At 37.6% G+C, this 22,798-nt stretch overlaps 3 pseudogenes; 1 reads left to right on the top strand and 2 right to left on the bottom strand.

Annotated features, from left to right (window-relative positions):
- Nucleotides 1-22,798, bottom strand: part of LOC143645099 (tripartite motif-containing protein 43-like) — a 601,918-nt pseudogene that overhangs the window by 469,032 nt on the left and 110,088 nt on the right.
- On the bottom strand, nucleotides 737-1,323 carry LOC143643874 (caveolin-2-like; annotated as a pseudogene).
- On the top strand, nucleotides 10,384-15,933 carry LOC143643873 (tripartite motif-containing protein 43B-like; annotated as a pseudogene).

Below are 22,798 nucleotides of genomic sequence, written 5' to 3'. Positions count from 1 at the left end.
CTCTCTCTTTTTTAGGGGAGATTAGAAAAGTTATTATGGACACGGAAGAAATCTCCCTTACCTGCCCAACTGCCCCAGTGAAAGAACCAACATGTTTGTACACGAAACCTGGACCTGCTTCCTACAGAATTTGAATCTTATAAATAAAATAGTTAACAGAAAATATGAATAAAGATGAATAAAAATTCATCTTGAAAGCAATCAGTACTGTTTAGGAGTAGGGAAATCATATGTATCCTTGTTAAAAATGGAAAGTTTTTGAATCACTGTGTGTGTATATTTGTACTGTTTGAAAAGATGATACATGATTTATTAAAATAGATATTTAATTAATAAAATAATTTTGGCTCATCAACATCTCCAAACATTCTTAGAAACATTTTAAATGCAAGGTGTAACTATAAAGTCATGATACTGACTTTTTAACTAACACAGCAGAATCTATATAGCCAAATGAGTGGTAGTTCTTTAAGGAATAATCATGCGTCTTTTCCATAGATGCTGCAATGGCCTAAGGCAGTTTTGAAATTTCTCTTTCGCATCTACCTTGAAGAGGATGTGAGTTTCATAATGTAATCATTCATTAGCTTTGGTCCCCAGTAATATTCCAGTTCCATCATCCTTTACATTCACAGTTCTGGCAATTTTGAAAATAAATGATTCTTCATTCAATGAATATATGTCACCTATGAGGATATTCAAAGGAATGCTAATTCAGGTTCTGGTGTTGAAGTGATCAGCCATGGCTCACTTGCAGGCTGACAGAAGAGAAAATGGTCCTGGGCTTGGACACAATGGGACAATGGCACCATCTGTTACATTTTTCCATATTGTCTGCACTGCAGGCAGGACCATTAAGCAGGTCTTTACAAAAGACATTAGAATCACATGTGCAGACAGCTGAGGGTGGCAAAGAGAATTTCCCCAACGAAATCCTGGGGAATTGCCCGGAACACCGTGGAGAACTTGTAGATCACACAGTTGCTGATTTCAGAGAGGGCATGGCTGCAGATCCATATTTGTCTAAGGAGTGCGTAGACACCAGCTCGGCGATCACATTCTCGAAACCCAGCTTATGACGTCAGTTGGGCCAGTAAAGATTCCGGTCCATGCCCAAGTGCAAGAACTTCCACAGTCGAACAGCAGGGCCTGTGGCTTCTTGGTCTCTAGCCCCATCAACACGCTGGGTGGGCGGAGCGGCTCCAAGATCCGGGTACTTCCCTTCCCTTTGCGCCCCGCCCACCTGGCTGGGCGCGTCCTGGGCGGTGGCAGCTTTCGGTGCTGGATCCAGCTCCAGGGTCCCGCTCCCAGCAGGAGCCCCATCGGGCGGCCTGGGGAGGTGATGCCAAAAGCAGCGGGCGAGGTGGCTTCTGTTCTGCCCTCTCCACCCCTTCCTGGTAGCGTCCACAAACCCTAAAATATCTATTGACTGCTTCTTTCTGCTTTGGTGGATGCTGGACTCTCCGTCTTCATCTCAACCACAAGGAATGTATTAGCCTTCTACATGAGACAGATAGTCTGAAGGACACCAGGAACATAGTAAGAAATAACATACCACGTATTTAGAAATAGCAGGATTATAGTTTAGGATTAGATGTAATAGATGGCACAATTGTCTTTTGAAATAACATTGAACCTACATTTTCATATAAGAATTCCTTTGGTAATAGAAGGAATACATGTGTATGCATTAAGGATGGGGAAGAGGATAAAGTAGGTTTCTTTGAATTAAAGCAACTGGAAAGAGAAAGGAACAGGAGTTACTCTTCCAGAAGTTAGTGGTCTGCATTATTTGGAGAGTGCAATGGAATTTTATACTAAATTAAGTCATTGGGAGTAGGTCAATTGATGTTTTTACTTTAGTCACTAGCACCCAGTTAGAAGTAAATTGTAGATTTTTAACTGTCAACCAGTGGTGATAATTTAAAGTCTGAATTTTTTTCTTTTTCTGCTTGAAGTAATTCTGGAATGCATAAGTACTGGTCCCCTTAACGTAAAATTAGGGAGGAATTTTCATTTTCATGTAGAAATTGTGGATATTTAACATTTTAGACACTGTCTTTAAGATGAGCACCACGGAAGGGGCTCACCTCACTCCTCACTTTGATTTGAAGAGAATTTTGGCACATGGTGTCATGTAATTGCAAGGCAGGACAAGTCAGCAGTGATGAGAGCTTGTGTTCATCATTTCAGGTCCACTCTCCCCTCTTTTCCACCATGCAAACTCCCCTGTATGGACTACATCATCAGACCTCCATTCCTCTCTGGCTTACAGCTGTATTAGATTATTGGCGAGCCCTGGAGAGAGAATGGGGGCATGAAAAAGTGTAAGGTTAGTGTATTTATTTTCCTGTGACATTCCTGGCAAAGTAGCTTGGGTCTGGAAGTTTCCTTAAAAGAAGGTCATGACTCATTGTGAGGCTACTTTGTATGACTCTAAGTTTCAGTAACCTCTCCCTCCATTTGTCCTTTGAGTCTAGGGGAGGTGACAGCTCTGTAGCTGGTAACCCTGCTTTCTGCACTATTCCTTGGGGTTTATGTATGTGCAATACTTACCCTTGTACAGAACATGGACCACAATGGAGTGAAGAGGTGTGATGATAAGCACCCAGGGTGAGGTTCTCAGATGTCAAGACTGAAGGTGAGAACTTCTCTCCACCCTCATCATTTTATTACACTCTGTTATGAAAATCCACATTCTCAAACTGAAAAAAAAAATGGCAATCCCATGTGTGAGATGGAGAAACTGGCCCAAATATAGCAGACAGAATGGGTAGGGACCTTCTGGCATCTGAATTTAGAGAGTGAAGTAGAGGAAAAGCATTTGTTGCCAGACCATCTCTGTGCTAAGATAATGCTTTGCTGGGAAAGTCAGACCTTGCACAAGCAGAGCTGTAAGGCACAGATCTGTGGGACCCATAAGGACCAAAGGAGCCTTCCTGCTCTGTGAGCTCTGTGATGAGTCCTCAGAGCACATTGGACACTGATACAGACCAGAGGAATGGGCTGCTGAGGAAGGAGGTACATGATGCCTATAAGGCAATATAGAATTATTATGATCATAATCAGAAAGACAGATGAGAATTAAAATAATGAAAATGATGAGAATAACATTGGCGGAGGTGACATATTTCGATGTATATCCCAAGACGATAGTATGTTCTTTCACTGTTCTTGACCAATTTTGACACTCTAGTCCTAGCTGGGTTGAGCCTTCTTAAGAGGGGATTACTTAGACCCATTGGCCAAATATGTGGAATTGGTTCATTGTGGAACAGGTGGCACCAGGAACACTGACTTCTGAGGCAAGCTGGGTTCCATTTTAGGTTGCACCAAATCTAAGAGCAAATTTCTGAGGAAATGAATATTATCCCTAGGGTCCCTTTAAGGTTTCTATTATATGTTTTTGTTGCCTTTGATGTAATCCTCCAAATATGAGAATCAATTTAGGTTTAATATGGAAACATGTGAACAACACATTTAACTCAAGATTATAACTTCACTCAATCACTGCCTTTTCACATAGATATGTGGATGTGATTCATAACAATATATTCTCTGTCACTAAAATGTGTGGTTCTTTTGTGGAAGCAAATTTTAAAGGAAATGGGAACTATAAGGAAAATACCTCAGGAAGCACAATGAAATCTAAATTGAGAAACTACTAAAATCTAGGGATTTATCATGAGAATGAAACTATTTTATTTTGTTTTGAAAGTTGGTATAATGCTACATAGACTATTTACTTAAAAAAGTCACCAGTTAAAGGATAATGATGACTTCCCAGGGAACAGCAGCAGTTTCAAATGGTTTATCTGTAATTCCAAGTATACAGTTTGTGCTGGTTTGAAAGGATATATGCCCCCTAAGAAAGCCATGTTTTAATATAAATCCCATTTCATAAAGGTAGAATAATCTCTGTTCAATACTGTATGTTTGAAACTGTAATGAGATCATCTCCCTAGTTGATGTGATTTAGTTAAGAATGGTTGTTAAACTGGATTAGGGGATGACATGTCTCCACCCATTTGAGTGGGTCTTGATTAGTTTCTGAAGTCCTATAAAAGAGGAAACATTTTGGAGAATGAGAGATTCAGAGAGAGCAGAGAATGCTGCAGCACCACGAAGCAGAGAGTCCACCAGCCAGCGACCTTTGGAGATGAAGAAGGAAAACGCCTCCCGGGGAGCTTCATGAAACAGGAAGCCAGGAGAGAAAGCTAGCAGATGATGCCATATTCACCATGTGCCCTTCCAGCCGAGAGAGAAGCCTGACTGTGTTCGCCATGTGCCGTCTCACTTGAGAGAGAAACCCTGAACTTCATCGGCCTTCTTGAACCAAGGTATCTTTCCCTGGATGCCTTTGATTGGACATTTCTATAGACTTGTTTTAATTGGGACATTTTCTCGGCCTTAAAACTGTAAACTTGCAACTCATTAAATTCTCCCTTTTAAAAGCCATTCCATTTCTGGTATATTGTATTCCAGCAGCTAGCAGACTAGAACACAGTTCATTACAATAGTAATGCACACAAAGAAAAGCTACACAAGGGAAACCAGGACCTAGCGTGTTCTCTTAGACCAACAGTGAAGGTTTGGATAAAGCTTCTTGGGCACTCAGTATAAAGACACCATTGCCTAAGTTTGGCTGTGAAGGAGACAAGAAATAGAGTAGTAGCTATAGAAGCAATCGCGTAAACTGTTGTTTGTTTTTAATCTATATATCGTGTTTACATAAATATATTTAAATATATATATGAATTGGATAGAGCCGCATGAGGAATGGAAGAAGGTTTAGGTGAGGGAGGGAATAATTGGAGTAAATATCCTGAGGAAGCATCACAGGGAGGGAGTCTGGAGGCACTTAGAGGGCTTGATTTAAATGAGTGGTCTATTTGAGCACACAAAAAGGATGGACAGAAAGGACTAGCAAACATTTAAGACCCAGTTGTGGGACTGAAAGTTTATGGATCTCTTGCCTGATGAGGTCAAGGAAAGAATATTTTAGTTATGAAATTTTCTATTTGGAGTGAGGGTGGCTGATCTTTCTACTCCAGTGTCCATGCTGGATTATGTGGTTTTAAGGAAGGTGGTGATCAAGACTCAATACTAGATGATGCACCTATTTCTCTATGGGGAGGAGCAACTCTATCTAGAGAGATTGTAGAGAGAAGAAGAGATTTTCCAACAACTCAAGGACAAGGACGTGCAAATGATTCAACAGAATAAATTCTGAGGGAAATGTACGGTGAGCTGACTAAGACCTGCCAGATGCCCAACCCGGGGCTGCTCCAGGTGAGGTGGGAGGTCCAACCAAGTGACACAAATCCCTTTCTAGGCAGTGTTGCTATGACACTGTAATGTTATCTGCATATGCCATTACTTTGGGGAAAGATTCATATTCACTTTGACTCCCATCATTTACTTTCTCCAATCACTTCTTTCTTCATATTCCTGGTAGTGTTTGGGAAATATTTGCACTTTTTGTAGAAAAGATAAGACAAAAATATTTCCAGTGTGATCAGGTATACTAGCCACACAGTTTATCCAAAACCAAAAAACTCCGTGGCTAAGGTAAGGTTCACATCTCTGGGTATAATTCCAAAATTATGCTCCCTAATTCACATCGTCTCTGCCACATGAAGCAGTTTCCTGAAGACATGAGGCTTTGCTTGTTACAAAGGTAAGAGGAGAGAATTTGGTAATCCATTTCAATAAACTCTGTAATTATTTTGTTATTCAATTTCCTGTTTTGTTTTAATTGTTTGTCTAAGTAGGCAGACCTCTCTTTGGGAACAAGACTATGCAATGCCTCTGGGAACCCAAACCATCTTGCCTCACCACAGCCTCTTCACGAGCCCCTTCCTCCTTAACTCTCATGACATGAGAATATCTTGCTCATCATAGTTTAGTTTCTGTTATGATTATTTACTCGAGAGAAGAGAAAATATATATTGCTTTTAAAATACAAGAGTACTAGAGGGGAAGCAAAAGGGTAGCTAAGTCTTATGTATCAGATTATACTTGTTTTTCTTTTTCCTGTAGAACTTGGGAACCATGTCAGAAAAGTGAGTTTATACTGACAGTCTTTCATTTTGGGGAAAGTTGGTCTCATGTTGATGAAGTGGATGAATGTTTCTAGCTATTAACATCCTTTTCAGGGGCAAATTTCCATTTTGGTTCCAAACAGGCATGTATTAGTTAAGGTTCTCTAAATAAACAGAATCAACAGGGAACACTTGCAAATACAAAATTTATAAAAGTGTCTCACGTGACCGCAGTAACGCAGAATCCAAATCCACAGGGCAGGCTGTGAAGCCGACGACTCCGATGGAGGGTCTGGATGAACTCCGCAGGAAAGGCTCACCAGCCAAAGCAGGAATGGGACCTGTCTCCTCTGAGTCCTCCTTAAAAGGCTTCCAATGATTAGATTTAGCATCACTAATTATAGAAGACACTCCTCTTTGGCTGATTACAAATGGAATCAGCTGTGGATGCAGCTGACGTGATCATGACCTAATCCTATGAAATGTCCTCATTGCAACAGACAGGCCAGTACCTGCCCAATCAGATAAACAGCTACCACAATTTGGCCAAGTTGACATGTCCCTAACCATGACAAGGCACTACTAAGCGCTGGTGCTCCTTTGTCTCAGCTGTTTCCTTCTGATGAGGATGAATTCAGATATACTGAAAATCAATTTGGCCTTCTGGGATTTGTTCACCCTGTTCTTTCTCTCTTCTCTATGAATGTTACTGAGCAGTTGATGCTAAGGTGTCTCAGGAAAGGCGTCAGCCAAAAAAGTAGAATGTTAAAGGAGCACAGGAAAGAGGGAACTTACCTAAGAATTGGAAAGGAGTTTATTTTGTGTCCATGAATTACAGTGTCCAGGTCCCGCCCAAGCACAGCGTCCTGCAATTATAGGTCTCAGAGGCCTATTTCCAGTTTGACCTAGTTTCCTTTCCTTGAAAAGGAAGAACAAAGCTGACTAACCCAGAGGACCATCCTTTTTTGTGCCTTGAATGTATCAGTTGGTAAGTGCGTTATTTTTCTTATTTGCTAATATTCCCACTACTTAGCACAGTGCTTAGAACATGGTATGATATAGAAATGTGATGAATGAATGTATAAATGAGTGAATGAGCTAATATAAGCAAATATAATACAACCATGAAAAATTTATTCCAATATGTGGTTAAAATATCAGGAAAGAGAATTCTAAAGGATAGTGTAAACCAGAAGCAAGAAATAATTTGGTTTCTAAATTCGCAGGCTAAGGAAATGCCATTCTTTTGGAGTTTGAAATAATGATGACATTAATTTACTTCAGGTAATTCCAGAATGAGCACTATATGCTGGGGCTAGATGAACATATTATGTAAACTTACCGGGAAAGAGAAACCAAGACTCAGAATCTTGAAGAAACTGTCAGGAAGTAAATGACATATAAATAAAGTGACTAATCATAAATGAAGCATAAAGGAAAGAAAAGATATAAGTACAAAAATGGAAATTAATAGAGACTACAAAAAGTGGTAGGAAAAAATAAATTCATGAACTTAAAAAAACAATAAAGAAGACAGGCTTATTAAGAAGAAATGAGAAAGCACAACTGAAAAATTAGTGGGAAACTATTTAAAACTATCTAAGAAATTAATTTCTGAACATTATGCAAATAAATGTGAAAACCTGAGCAAAATGGATAAATTTATATGAATGTGAAAATTTACCAAGTTTGTCTCTAACAGAATCAGAAAATCTAAGTATACCATTTCTACAAAGCAAAGTACCAAGGATTCTTAAGGAACAATTAATTCCAGAGTTATTTGTATGTTTTGGAATCAGAGAAGGAAATAAAAGCTTCAAAAATGATTTTGTTAATTGAGCATAGGACTTGTTTTCTTAAAATAAAGGGAGTATGAATTAAAAGTATGAATAAAAAGTTACTGATCAGTTTCTTTTTGTGAAAATCATAATTTTTTAAATCACTCAAACAATAGATTAAGTAAATAATGATCAATATAGATATTTCTAAAATAGGAAGGGTGATTTTTAACAATGGAAAATTTTTCGATAAAATTTGCTATCTTAAACAATTACCTCCACAGACAGTGAAAATTTAGTTGATAAAATCCTTAAAGAAAAACTTGAGAGCTACTTCATTATTTTTATAAAATACATATTTTAAGATTAAAGAAAAATAATGGTAAAGGGAGAGATAAATTAATTCTCCTTAAGTTCAATAGTACATCAAGGATATTCTTTACCATCCATATTAATGAATATTATTCTCGAAGTTTTCATCCTACACTATTTGACAAAACAAAGGACAGGAGGCTTAATGTGGAGTGGGACAGAATAAATCTCTGTTCTGGAGATGAGGTCAAAATGATCTCATATTAAATTCTTACATTAAAGTACAAAATGAATCAATATATAAAATATACCCATCCTACACAATAGAAGATAATTAAAGTCAAAATAAAACAAGACATTTCAAAATTTTTCATGATGTGCTGAAATCATTAACTGATGAGATCATCTTTTATACCACTTTATATGTTAAAAATGAATGTCCTCAATCAGCAACAGCTAGATATAAATTCAGAATTTGGAGTTTCATTAGTCACAAATCAGTGACTCAAGATGATATTTGAAGAGGTTTGTTTATGGAGATTAGCAAAGGTGTTATTTCAATCTTTTCTCTTGTTTGAAGAAATTCTGTCACCTATATTAACATTTCTTAAGACTCATAAAATCTAATCACATGACAGAAGTGGGTGTGGTCTTTAGGTTCAATATAAGGGCCTCCCAGTAGCCAGGCTCATTCTTTCCAAGAACAGAGTGTTTTTAGAACTCCCCAGGCTGTGGAAACCTCTGATAGCTGCTCCTATCACCTGGTGAGGTATTGGCCCCTCAACTGACTCCCACGGTATTATTTCTACAGCAAGAATTGGTGAAACCATTGACATATTCCTTAGGTGAGTACACAGTTTGCAGGGGAGGAGTCCTGCTGTTTCCCCAAACCCTAAAATGTAAATGATAATAATAATAGTAATTTAAATTTATGTATCAAGAAACTGAGGTTGTGTCCATGATGTGGTATTGTTTGCCCAGTTAGTGAAAATGACTCCATTCCTTCAACTATTTTTGGTTTACATTATTTTGTAATCTGTTCTTGCTATATATTTCTAGAATTCACATGATGGTTAACTTTTGTCCTATTATTTTATGTATTCCTTGGTTGTTCTTGTGGACTGTAAGATGCAGAAAGTTGTGGCTAATTAGCTTATAATTTTGTACCATGTTTAGATCCGAAAATGGGTCAGCAGTATTTTATTCTCCATGTCTAAATGTTTTACATTCTGCTCTATAAGTAGTGCATAAATGTATACATAGGAGCGAGGATATTCCACAATATAAAAATAGTGCATTGATGACTTGAAGAAAATATTGTTTAGGGTGGTGCTTGTTATCCCTTCAGAAATATCAATTTTCTGACTTAAATTTTCTAGAAGCTTGCAATGATTTGGTCTTCAGAAAAGTGTTAATGGTGACAATGCAGAAATATCAGAAATGGGAGTGCTATCTTTATTCATTTTCTGTGGAAATGAAAACCCAACAGTTTTAAAGAAAATTAATTTGAAGAGATTGATTTGTTTTCTGGTGCTAATTGTTATTACTGAATAATAATTACATCTCTGCACAATGTGAAGGGATGCTTGATAGTAGTTTGACAGTACATGGAAGGTATAGCGATTCTCTTATCAATTTCTGCTTTGCTTGATGCAGAGGTATACTTTCAAAGGTAGGAGGGAAAATTGAACTGCTTAAGATATTTATATAAGAAATTCTCATTGAAACTTATCCAATCTACAAAGTTTAATTTAGTCCATATTAATTATTATATATTCAAAAATTGCTTTTGGTTCATGGAGTCTGTTGAAAGAAATAAAGGACAGCAAAGATAAAATTAAGTCAATTTAATTATTGAAGATAAAAGGATTTAGTCCAATGCCCTTTGATAAACCACTCCTGGGCCAGTATCTTAATAATTGATTTTCAGACCAAACAAGACCAACCCCTAGAACCATGTATTGGGTCAAACAATTCAATCCCAGAAATTCTTTTAACATAACACCTTGACCAAACTGGAGGGCTTTTAAAGAGTAGAAAAGAGGTTAGGTGATAAGAAGCTTGTAGGATATATAACCAATGATATTTTCTATCACACTCTGTGCCTCATTTTACTACTTGGGCCATATACAAGACAAATCTTATCCAGCTCTAGACACAAGTGTATTATTGAGTCACAACCTGACTAAAATTTTGCTTCAGCCTTTGCCTCAACAAAGCAGAATAATAAACTGATTTTTGTACCTCAGCAAAATGGACTCACACATCTCTCAAGCCTTCCAGCAAGAGCTCACCTGCCTCATCTGCCTGAACTACCTTACAGACCCAGTCACCATAGGCTGTGGGCACAGCTTCTGCAGGCCCTGTCTCTATCTTTCCTGGGAGGAAGCAGAAACTCCTGCCAAATGCCCCACATGCAGGGAAACCTCACAAAACAAAGACCTCAGAACTAATAATGTTGGAAGAACCTGGTGTCTTGTGTTAGACAAGAACATCTCCGCCAGTTTGTGAGCTCTGAAGAACATCTATGTAGGACACACAAGGAGACTAAGAAGATCTTCTGTGAAGAAGATGAAAACTTGTTGTGTTTGCTCTGCTCTAAATCTCATGAGCATGGGGACTCACAATCACTATTCCATAGAATGGGCTGCTGAGAATTACCGGGTAAGTGATGCCTCTGAGAGCACTTTGAGAGGTGGGAATACAATTGCTAAGACATAAGGAAATTCAGGATCATGATGGGTGAATAATCCACTCTTTGTAGAATGTCTAGTATGTCTCAGGTACTCTTCTAGGAACCAGTATAAAGTTAGGATTAAATACACACATATACCTGCCTTCATGGATCTTGCATTCAAATGGGATAGCGATGAAATGAATGGTATGATTTGGATTATGCAGTATAATGCTCAGGCAACTTAAACCCATCATTTTCAGAAAGAGTCACTGGTGATCAAAACTACAACTGCGGAGAGGCTTTTTTTTTTTAATATTGGGAACATAATTATGAACACTGGACAAAGAAATAAGGTAAGATATGTGGGAGCGGTGGGGACCAGCATCTATGGCAAGATGCTTATCTGAAGACTAGCCATACTATATGAATTCCTCATAGACAATCACTTAGAAAAAGAATTACGTTAAATTTTATGGTTCTTTGTTTGAAATTTCCAAGTATTAATAAGTATGGAGGGTAAACAGGTAAATACCATCTTTATATCCTCCTATAGTTCATTTATCTAAATCACTTACCTCCCTCTATCAGGGACTGAACTTTGTAATATTTGCTTCTCTGGTGCTTAAATTCATAGTTCTTTTACAGGAGAAGCTCCTAAAGCAGATGTGATCTCTGTGGCAAGAGATCCTGGGAAATCAGAGAAATCTAAATGAAGAAAACAGAACTACTGATGTGCGGATGGTGAGTATGAGACTGTTTCCTTCAGAATCAGTTTGGACAGAGAGGCTTGAAACATGTACCTAGAGGACTTGGGCTTAAGTCATCAGTTCCATGAGATACTGTGAATAGGTGAAGAATAGGAAAAGTGTCCATTTTCTCATAGTAGGTTAACATGCTTCTTGGTGAGGGTTTCTATACCCTAATATATCAGCCACAAGAAACAGGGTCATTGGAACAGTGTGTTAGAAGCGCTAACATGTGGGCACAGACGGGTTTAGGGAGGTTCAGCCATCAGTGTTAGGGATGTCACAAATTTCTCAGTTTCAGAATCAGTTGAGTTCTGAAAGACTAGTAGGTATTAAAAATCCTTGGATAATTCAGGCAGAGATTTCTGTATGAGGTGAAATCTAGAAATTCAAGAGCTTAAAATGGGGAGCTACAGCTAATTCACAATAATTAGTTCAAAGTTCCCATGGGGGGAGAAGGAGGTGGGAACAGCAATGAGAAATGTGCCTGTAGGGATGAAAAGCGAAAGCGTGTTAGCTAGAGATGACTATCTGTTCAAGTAAGATAAAAAATAGAACATTTTGAAAAGCCTAGGTAAGGGGGAAAGGTAGAGATTGAAAGGGATGAATACATCAATCTTGAGAGGGAATAGGGAATGGAATGGGAATAAACGCCCTTAAAACGGCAGGGAAATATGAGAACCTATGGCTTAGATAGGAGAAGGCAAGCCCATTCATAGACAAAAGGGGGACAGAAAAAGGGCTATAAGGATAGAAATTATCTTTAGAGTCTGTTGTTAGCGATTTTAGGAAGACCTTGCCTGATGGTTTCTAATCCCTGAGAGTAATAAGCAACATTTCTGCTAAGATTGAATTGTCAGGCCATGGAATAGGGAAGTTAAAAATGAGAGACTATCTCTATTTACCATCTCTATTCTGTAAATTTTCTATTTACAAAACGTGCTCCTAGTTTTTCAAGTATCAGAGAACATAAAAAAGAACTTTGAAAGTTTTTTTCAAATATTTTAGGAACTAAAGTAGTGGATGAAATTCGTTTGAGGAAAGGATGGGTTTGGGTCTTCAGGTAGTGCAAACCAGTGAAAGAAGGAAATGGATGAATATGCTGTTTCTGAGAAATGGGTGGATCTGAATTTTGGGTGAGAGGCTGATTGGTAGACGTCATGATTCAAAGAGAAATAGTTGAGTTTTAAGTGAAAGATTTTAAAGTCACCTTGGGTATGTGATCTAGGAAATCCATGTCCTTGTAGGATTATGTGTGTCTGTGGAGAATGATTATCAAAGTTGCGTATGAGAATTTGCATCCAGATCTCTATGAGGAAGAAAAACAACATTTAGACAAACGAACACAGGAAAGCAAAAATATTTTATGACAACTCAAGAAAAATGGAACCAAAATGACTCAAAAGGGGAAAGAACTAAGGGAAATGAATGAAGAATTGATGATAATGTGCCAAAAACCAGATGTGGAGATACTCCAGGTAAAAACTAGGACACACGTGGCATATATTTATATTAGTTGACGTGCCATGATTGACGTCCATTAATTATTTGCTACCAAATACATATTTATTCATGTCCAAACACATTTTTATTCATGTGGAGGTTAATTCCTAACTGAGAAAGATACATATGAACTACAAAATCCTCTCCTAACCATGAGCAACAAAGCTTTATGGAATTGAGAGTGTTTTCCCCATGGAACATCCTCCACTGAAATTCTCCTTATCCACCAGAAGGAACAACTTACACATGGACATTCTGCTTTTGCCTCCAGTTGGACAATAAATAGGAATCTGGGGAAAATTAGTCTCTAAGTCCTCTTTAGAAGTCCTAGATTTGAATTACCCATAACTGGGCACATTAACTGCAGGGACAAGCTCTGGGAAAACCACTTTGCAGACAGTGATGCTTGGTTGCCATGATTACTAGCCCGGGTCTTCTCTCTCTTAAGTCACCCTTGGGGTTCAGAATTTATCAAGATTTTGACACTGTCAAGGTGTTGGCACAGGTATAATCTTTTACTGAGGAGAAGAATATTTAATTTACAAAAGAGTGGGATTGTAGAAACTGGTACTTTCTTAGAGCCAAGGACTGGTTGGCAGAAGCACTCTCATCTGACAAACCCTAACTTTCTTTTTCTCTTAACAGGATTTCAGAGATACTGGGGAGGTAAGTTTGCCTTTCATTGCAAACTAAGGACTAATGTGGGCTTTAAAGATATCCAGCCATTTCTAACAGATCCAAGGCATAATTCATTATGTTATATTAAATCGATTATCTATGGATATGCTTATGTACTGAATAAGATTCCATATCCTCCTTTATCAGAAGTTAGCATTGTTTTTTTATCATACCAGTGTCTCAGGGATTTACTTGTTAAAGGAATCAGAGCACAAGTTGCTAGAAGACAGCCACCTGTGATTTCCAATTTGAATTAAAAAACTCATTGAGGTAGATGGATCAGCTTTACCCAGGCAGTGAGAAAGTCATGTACCTCTGAGAAGCAAGAGGTATAAGTAGGCAGTAAAGAGAAGCAGGGAAAATTCACTACCAAAGCTCTATCCTACTCCACAGTTGTGACAGTACAATATCATGGGGGCTGAAGGACATTTTCAATTCAACGCATATGTCTTTTCTTACATATTATGACAGGGCCTTTGGCACCATAGAGATGAACTGAATCTTCCCCCTTCAGGAGTGAGTCAGCGCAGCTGTGCATGCCCCAGCCTGTGAGGCCAGAGCTCAGCGCAGGGCCCATCACTGGACTGAGAGACAGGCTCAGCCACTGCTGAAGTGTCAGTCCATCGGTGGGACCATGCAGTGTCTTTATGATGCTTTCCCGTAGGCAATCTTTCTTTCTTTATTACCCTTTCGTTTAGCAGAGGAGAGCAGCCTGTGAAGAGGCATTTATGGCCCTATTTGTACAGTGATGCTATGAAAACATTAAATGAAAGATGGAGATGGGAGAAATGTGATTCAGAACTGTAAACAAGTATTTTGACAATGAATTTGTTATAAAATGCAATTTAATTGATATAATCAGAAATAAACTGTGAGCAAACATAAAATGACTATATGCAGAAAACATGAATTTTTGAACAATGAGGCATTTTGTTGATGGATGAGGCTCTACTCCAGGATAGACTTAAACCTGGAGGATGAGCCTCAGAGATAGAGATAGAGATGAAATAAGGCTTCGTGGCAGAACATTCTGAGGAAGAAACCGTTCTAAGATATATTTAGTTTTTTTAAGTATAAATTTATTTGATTAATGGGAGTGTCATAAAATCTCTGGCAATGCCATCACCCTTTATTTCGATCTAGGATTTATTTTTCTGTAAAGGGGCTGTGCTCAGTTACATTGTGAAGGACTTGCCGTGGAAGCCCAGGTCTCCAGGCCTTTATGTACCATGAAATGTAATCAGCCAGACATTGACAACATACTCATCCTCATTATAATCCTAATTTTTTTTTCCCCACACGGGCAGGCACTGGGAAACAAACCCGGGTCTCCAACATGGCAGGCAAGAACTCTGCCTGCTGAGTCACCAAGGCCCTCCCAGTCCTAATTTTTTTAAGGAATGTTTTCCATTGTGGCTTGATATTTGTGTCTTCTGTACACACATGGGGAGCCCTTAAATGTGACATTGTCCGGGTAGAACTGCCCTTCAAGTCTTGGCCTGTTTTTTCAAGTGAGATTCATAACGGACTCCTCAGCTCATAGGGATTTTTAAGTTGATTATGACTAGAATATTCTTTTCTTTCCGCAGTGAACATTTCCTTCAATAACGAAACAATCAATCACAATATCATGCTGTTTGATGATGTGAGAAGATGTAGATTTGGGCATGACCATCAAGACACAGCTTTTAAACCTAAAAGCTCTAACTGTGCTGCTGCGTGGGGGGCCGAGGCTTTTACCTCTGGGAAACGTTACTGGGAACTGGAAGTGGACAACTCTTGGGACTGGGCTCTCGGAGTCTGCAGGGATCCCCGGATGAGGAAGAAGGACACACTGGCTGACTCTGAAGAGACATTCTTTCTCCTACATGTGAAGGAGCACAGTCATTGCAGTCTCTTCACCACCACCCCAATGCTTTGTCAGTATATACAGACACCTCACTGCCGGGTTGTGTGTTTGTTGTTTATGAGAGTGGAAGTGTGAGTTTTTTTAATGTCACCCCAACTCCCTCATCTGGCGCTGTCCCCCTGACTCCTTCAGTTTCCCTCTCAGGCCTTTCCTCCTCATTGACCACAATGACCAGCTCTACATCAGCGACCTCACTGCGTGCCTGGGAACTCCATTTCTGAGGGCGCCCGTCTCAGCTGATGCAAATCCCTCATATGTTAGTATTGCTAAGCTTGTTGCACTTTAATGTAACATCACTTTATTGTTAATAGATATGAAGATAAAGTGAAAGGTAAAATTCTGTGTTTTTTCAATTGTATTGAAACTAAAATCATCTCTTGGTGTCTATTGCCTGGAATATATGATGCGGTGGTGCACCTGCTTGGTGAGCCTGGGAAACTATAAGAATATATGGGCGTGTGATTCTATCTTAATGGTCTAATGCAGGAGCACAGTTTTCACACCACAAACAAACTGTTTTCTACAATGCATATAACCATCTGAAATATCCTGCCCCTCATCTTGATCAAGTTAAATCAACTCATCAAATCTCATCACTGAAAAAAAATCCTTTCTTATAGAGGGAAATCTCTCCTGAAACAGGATCAGATTTGGCCTTTCTTCAGGTCTTCTATATTCTTTATTTTGTTTTTCTCCTTTATCTTTTAAGTGCTAACAGTGCTATATAAAAGTGTCTCATTTCCACCGTGTTTCTAGCTAAGTATCCTAGTATATTATGCAACTTTTCGCTTTTTACATTTGGTTGCTATATTATCTAGTGCATAGATATCCATATTTTAAAAAAATGAGTTGTGAATTATGACAAAGATAAAAGTATCCTTTCTTTTCACATTTAATATTGCTGGCTTCAGTTCTACTTATCACAGTATTCATATCCATCTTCCTGGTTTGTCTTAGTCCTTCCCTTTAATTTTTTTTACTTCCCTTTAATTTATACACGTATAATTCATTTTGTTTTAGATGTGCCTGTTTTATACAGACATAGTTAGAACTTATAATTTGAGCCTACCTAAAATTTTTCTTTGAAGGTCAGTTAAGATCTTTCACATTTATATATTGCACATTTATTTTGCTTATGAATGTGTTTGATTTTATTTGCAATTGCATTTAAAGTTAATGTCTCATGTCAGTACATTCATTTATATGTTCCAACATAATACTCCATGTCTGGTAAACAAACCATGCTTTTATCACTCTGGTAATAATTTAAGATAACTTTCAGGATTACTAAATAATTCTACATTTATTCTTTATTTCTTTTATTGTGGTAATATGTATACATATAATACAAAATTATCCACCCTAACCAGTCTTATGCATACATTTCACTGGAATCATTTATAATTGCATTGTTGTACTATCATCACCACCATCCTTTGCCAAGAATTTTTCATGACTCCAAACAGAAACTCTGTATCTATTAAACATTCTCCATTTCCCTCTTCGGCTCCTCATGACCTCTAATCTACTTTCTGTCTCTATGGATTTGCTTATTTTAGAAATTATATACAATTGAAATCATACAATATTTGTCCTTTTGCATTTGACTTATTTCACTCAACTTAATGCTTTCAAGATTCACCCATGTTGTAGGATGTATCAGAATTTCATTCCCTTTCTTTTTTAGAATTTATTCCCTTTTATAATTGAATGATATTCCATTCTGTGTATATCCATATATCCAGCTATGGCACATGGATTTTTCCAGCTTTTGGATATTGTGTTTCATATTGCTGCTATGAATATTGGTGTACAAAGCATTCGAGTCCCTGTTTTCAATTTCTTTGGATGTGTATCTAGAAATGGAATTGCCAGACCAGGTAATAGTTCTATGTTCAAGTTTCTGAGGTACTGTTTTCCACTGTGACTGTACCATTTTACTCTCCTGTCAACAATGTATGAGGGTTCTCTGAATTTTTTCCCACATTATTTTCCATTTTTTAAATAGCCATCGTAGTGGGGTGAAGTAGTATCATATCGTGGTTTTGATTTGTGTTTCCCTGAAGACTAATGATGTTGAATGTCATTTTATGTGCTTTTTGACCATTTGTGCATCTTTGTCAAAATATCAATTAATGTTATTTGCCATTTTTTATTGGATTGCTTGTATTTTTGTGGTAAAATTGTACCAGTTCTTTGTATATTCTGGGTACTAAACCTTTAATAGATCTATGATTTACAATTTTTTGTGTATGCTGTATGGTATTTATGATATTATTTTTCCATGTGCATATGCCATTATCTCAATACCATTTGTTGGATTTTTGTTTGTTTCTTTGTTTTGCTTGTTTGTTTGTTTTTTGGGAAGTGCATGGACCGGGAATCGAACCTGGGTCTGCCACATGGCAGGTGAGAATTCTACTACTGAACTACCTTTGCGCTCCAATTTACAACCTTTAATCCCATTAAATTTTTTTCCTTTTAATCCCATTTTGTAGGTAGTCTTTTCACTTTCTTGATAGTGTCCTTTGATGTAAAAAATGATTTCAATTCTGATGGAGTCCCTTTTATCTATTTTTTCTTTTGTTGTTCAGTTTTTGCTGTCATAGCTAAGTATTCACTGCCAAATCCAAGATTATGAAGGTTTTCCCCTATAATTTCTTATAAGAGTTTTATAATTATAGCTCTTATGTTTAGGTACTTTGTCCATTTTGAGTTCATTTTTGTATATGGAGCTAGGTAGCACTCCAATTTCATTAGTTCACATGTGGATATGCAGTTTTTCAATGCCATTTGTTGGAGAGACTATTATTTCCACAATTAATATAGTTGATGTTTCATATGTATTTTTATGAATAGCATATGGGTTATGACTCAGTCATATTATTAATATAAGCACACAAAAAGATGTCCAACATCTTAACCGTTAGAGAAATTCAATTCTATACAAAATTATATGCCACTTCATGCCCAACAGAACAATTATAATAAAAACAGAGACAATAACATATGTCGTTGACCAAAAGCAAAACAGAAATCCTCATGCATTGCCATAGGAATCTGAAAAAGGAAAACCACTTTGAAAAACAGTTTGACATTTCATAAAATGTGAAATATAAATTCACCAGGGAACTCAGAAATTTCACTCCTGTGTGTCTAACCATGAGAAATGGAAACATATGTACATACAAAGACTGGCATTCAAATGTTCAGAACAGCATTATATATAATAATTAAAAAGTAAAAACAATACAAATATGCATTAGGTGATAAGCAAAATATGGCATGTCCATACAATAAAATATTATTTATCAAGAAAATGAGTGACATACTGATATGTTATATTGTGGATGAACTTCAAAAAAAATTAGGCTAACTTGAAAAAAACATATAGAAATCATGGACGGTCCAGAAGACAAATCTCTAGAGACAGATAGTAGGACTGTCTCCTAGGACAGTGAATAGGAAGTGGGATTAATTGTAGACATCACTAGACATCTTTATAGCATAATGGAAATATTCCCCAGCTGGATTATGGTAATGTACAACTTGGCAAATTTACAAAAAGATATATTGAATTGTAGACTTATCATGAATAAATTTTTCAGTATATAAATTATGTCTCAATAAAGTTATTAAAATTGTTGAAGAATGCCAAAATAGTTTTGCAAATGAATTAAGGAAGAGGACTTACAGTATTTGCAAAATGTATTATGAAACTACACTAATCAAATTAAGATTGTGTTCTACTGGTATACAGAGAGACATGCATCAGTGAAGCAAATTAGAGTCCAGATATAGATGAACACATGTATTAATAATTGGTTTTCAACTAAGATGACAAACTAATTCAATTGAGAGCAAGATAAGTCTTTCCAGTAAATGGTGCTGGGATTCATATGTAAAAATCAAACCTCAACCTTATGTCACTCCAAATACAAAAATTACCTCAAAATGGATGATTGAAATAAAAGTAAGCCTACTTTTCTTAGCCTAAAATTATAAAACATCAAGAGGATATCATAGAATAAAATCTCAATGACCTTAAGTTAGGCAAAGATTTCATGCTTATGACACCAAAGATATGAAACATAAAGAAAAAAAAACAAATTAGATTCATCAAAACTAAAAATATTTTTCTTCAAAATGGGCATGAATAAAAGTAAAATGCAAACCAAAGACTAGAAGAAAACATTTGGAAAGCATATATTTGAAAAAGGACTTGTATCCAGAAGAACTCTCACAACTCTAAAAAAGAAAACAGACTACCCAATGAAATACTTCTGCAACCTTAAAAGACTTCAGTAGACACATTATTAAGAAGATATTTGAATTTTAATTAAGAACATAAAAGGAAGCTCAGCATTATCAGTCACTAGTAATAAATATATAAGCAAGTTAAAATTACAATGAGATGCTGCCATACACTAAAGAATGCAATGGCTTAAATAAAAAAAAAACTTACAATTCTAAGTGACAATGAGGATGTGGAAAATTTGGAACTCTTATAGATTGATGATGGCTAGGTAAAATAATTCAGCCACTTTGAAAGATGGTCTAGCAGATTCTTAAAGAATTAAACATATATACCAAATAACTCAACACTTGGGAATCTACCTATGAGAGATGAAAACATATGTCTACCCAAAGACTTGCACGCAAATGTTCATAGCAATATTATTCATAAAGGAATCTCTGTGGGTGGGGCCCAGCAATTGGTATTAACAAGCCTTGCAGGTGGATCTGATGCAACTGCAGTAGAGGCTAAAGCACCAGCTTTGGCTTGTTCTGAAAGAACCACAGCACACCTGGGCAGGACGTTTATATTCCCCCTTCTTCCCCACCTCCCCTTTCTGGATCTTCATAGTCTGGGTAGAGATACAGAGGACCAGCCCTAGGTGGTGGGGGCTGCCCGGATCTCACAACGGAGGTTCCTTCAGGAGACGCACCAGCTGGAAGGTGAAAAAAGTGAGCTAGTTAAACCAGATTATCTGGGTCCGACTTACTATTAGCTTTTCTTTCACTAAAGCATTTAGGAGCCTTTAATGTAACCTTCTGTCAAAGTTCTAGCCTCATTTCAAACCCTTGCTTGGGAAGCAATGGAGCTGAGGTGCAATGAGCATTATTAATGTGGAATAACCTCACCATATGATCACTTCAAAAGGGGCAGCGATTATCCTGAGAGGCTTCAAGGACCTTGAGCTGAAACGAGAACAGCCCTCTCCACTTGAAGAGTCCCCTCCAGTCACCCTGGCAGGTCCTGGGCCTTACTTGAATTAACAAAAGAGGCTTCTTGTGTTCAGTTCAAAGGGCAGTAGATACATCTACCTCCACTCTCCCTGTACATCTATGAACACACACAGTTTTGCTACTTACAAAAACTTGTAAAAGACAGAATATCCAAATTAAATTACTTTAACCTGACATGTAGAACTTGTCTTTAGTATACTATTTATGTACATATTTTCTTTTAATTATCACGTTCTGTTGGGGGAAAATTAGCCACAATAATGACTGAGGAGATGCTTTTATGCAGGATGGGAAGAGAAGATCCTCATGGTGTGTAATCAATTGTACTTTTTATATTTTACTTGTAAAAAACATGTAATGAGTCCAATTTTTATGGACTAAGTTATGCTTTAAAATGCATTTCACTAATCACAGGAATCCATTTCACACCTTTGAAAAACCCTTCAAGTCGGCATGTGTAAAACATGTGTGCATAAGAGGAGAGAGAAGAAAATTAGATTCCCACCCCTTCTAAAGACCTTGTAGTCCCAGAGAAGATGTCATTTCTGGGGACAAAATAGCATGAACTGGAGGCTTATATGTTCATTTCCTAAAGATGGGTGAGAGTCAGGATTTTTAAAGATTTACTTTTCTTTCCGTCTGTATTTTGTGGTTCTGAGAACTGATTTGAAGATTTTTAGGCTTTATTGTCTGAGCCCATCACATATTCACAGTTGGTATAATTGTCGATATGATTTGAGGTAAGGGCTTGGCTAGGGAAAAGTGAATATTGAAGAAAGGTTTCACTTAATGACTTAAAGGGGATGAATACAGATGGTTATTCTGATTGTTTCATTTTTTCATTGAGTTTGTTTATATGAATCAGCAAAGGAGGACAATTCATGCCATTGGTTCTTTCAGTGATTTCTGCCACATCCCTAAGAGGCTATTATTTGTTTAAGAACCTTGAACCCATTTTCAAGAAAATCAAGCTGGGGCATAATGTCCACCTAGGAATGTTGTGCTCACGCTCTGGTGGCCACATCTCTGAGGCCCTAATCTATGGGAGCCACGGTTAGGCACACCTGACACACCTAGAACATCACTAAAGGACAGGAAAGCTGAGTCCTGGTCGTGTGCCCCTCTGGGTGTTTGGCAGGAAGGAGTCCAGGTCATGTGAACTGACTTCCACATCTCTCCCGTCCCTGAGTCTTGATACAGAATTCACAAGGATCACAACTTGCAGCGTTCCCTGGCCTCACTCACCTTGAGAGGAAGCTGTCAACTTCTGTGATTCTTGGAAATTATTATGAAAAGCCACAGCAAGGTTCTGGAGCCTGGTGGAACAGTCTTTTGGTAGATATTCATTTGGGAGTTTGTTCACATAGTGTTGTGCTCCTATCCTACAAATTGAGGGACAAGTAAAAGAAAGTTCAAATGGCCAAAGTCCAAATCCCAGAATATGAGTCCTTCACTGAAACCTTTAGTCACTTTCTGCTATGCCCTATGAGCCAGGTTGGAGAAATCTAGGCAGTGATATATAAGATCTGCTCCTTTGTGACTTATAACCATGGGGGTCTTAGACCCCTGAGAGTGAGAAGCAGATGAAATCTTCTGGATTGTATCCAAAAGAATCCTTTTTATAAACGATTCTTTCATTACAGGTTTAAAAGTTTTGAAAAGCTTCTAAGGGCTTCCTTGGCTCTTTCACCTATTGCTATTTGCATTTTCTCTCTGCTGCCACTCCACCTATTTTCTGATTCTCTCGACCGCTTTCTCTTTTTCACTTCCTCCAAAGTGTCTCTCTCTTCCTGTCTTGTCTTAATCCTGAGCATGTTCCCTGTGGATCTGTCTCTACCTTCTTGTCCTTTTGTCCATATATTTGATGATAGTAACTGATGTGTGTATATGTATATATACAT

This window comes from Tamandua tetradactyla, chromosome 8, assembly GCF_023851605.1.
Source record: "Tamandua tetradactyla isolate mTamTet1 chromosome 8, mTamTet1.pri, whole genome shotgun sequence".
Taxonomy (NCBI): Eukaryota; Metazoa; Chordata; class Mammalia; order Pilosa; family Myrmecophagidae; genus Tamandua; species Tamandua tetradactyla.
The sequence above is the reverse complement of the archived record's forward strand: the minus strand, read 5'-3'. Positions and strand labels throughout refer to the sequence as shown.